We start from the raw sequence: 1172 nt of genomic DNA on the forward strand, positions 1-1172 counted from the left end.
AGCCGCACAGTCAAAATAGTGGTCGGACTGTCGTCAATCACTGTGGGTGATTTATTTTATGACATTCAAGTCATATCTGACTAGTTTTAAATGTATTTCTCCCCACAAAAGTTTGATAGCCTATCAGTCAGTCAGTCAGTCAGCTCCTATCCACTCCGCAGTGTGGGCGTGTCACAGGCCAGTTTTTAAATGCTTTGTCCCTGTAAAATTAACTTTAAGGGTTGAGACGAACGAGTGAGTGAGTGGTTGAATGGTGTGGGAAAATCCTGATTGAACACAGCTGCGGCTGATTAGGAGACTGGGGTTTTTGCAGTGGGCTGGCGTTCTTCTCCCTCTTTTAAAAGGCAGCCGTGGAGGCGAGAGGAGCAGAAGCAGACCTGACGGTGAAGCAGGGTCGGACGCAGGAGACTGATACAGCAGGCCCGGGCGGGACAGCCAAACCTGAGAGTGACGGGACGTCTGGACAGGAGAGCTACGGAGTGTAGCACAACCCCAGACAGCGCACGGTATCCTATGGCTCTAAAGCTTCTGGCATACTCTTCGCGCACGCGCTGGAGGCGGGGCTCAGAGGAGGGCGCGCGCACTCTGCGCGGGCCAAAACAGAACATACTCAGTGCGCAGCTCCAGGCTCCAGGCAGTCTGAATGAAATTGAATGTAACGTTCCCAATTCTATGTATTAAATTATAAAAAACGACCCCTCCACATTTGGGAAGGCTAAGCCACACAACTAGTTCGTTATAATCGAACAGCATGCTTTGAAGGCGACTTTACGACGGTGAGGACTCAATCACAGCAGATATCCGCTGATAGCCTACCACGGAGATCTCAGGCACAGGCAGCAAAACCGACGCGCTGATAGAAAAATCTCCATGGACGCGTCGCGCTGCGCTCAGGCCTCGCCCCCCGACACGCCCCGTGCGATGTCGTCATAATCGCCGTGCGCCCTATGCGCTTGGCTGGGCGCGAAGAGTATGCCAGAAGCTTAATGAGGCGCGTCGACACGACGCGCAAAAGGGTGGTTTTGACGCGCCCTTTGACCCGGAAAACGCGATTCGGAAGTGACGTACTTTGGCACTTGCGGCTTGCCATAGTATCCCGACCCACCACTGCTTGGAGCGCCGACAGCAGCACGAGAGACTGCCACTGCACAGCTACAGAGGGGACGCGTCGT

The sequence above is a fragment of the Poromitra crassiceps genome (genome assembly GCF_964638095.1).
Source record: "Poromitra crassiceps genome assembly, chromosome: 8".
In the NCBI taxonomy this organism is placed as follows: Eukaryota; Metazoa; Chordata; class Actinopteri; order Beryciformes; family Melamphaidae; genus Poromitra; species Poromitra crassiceps.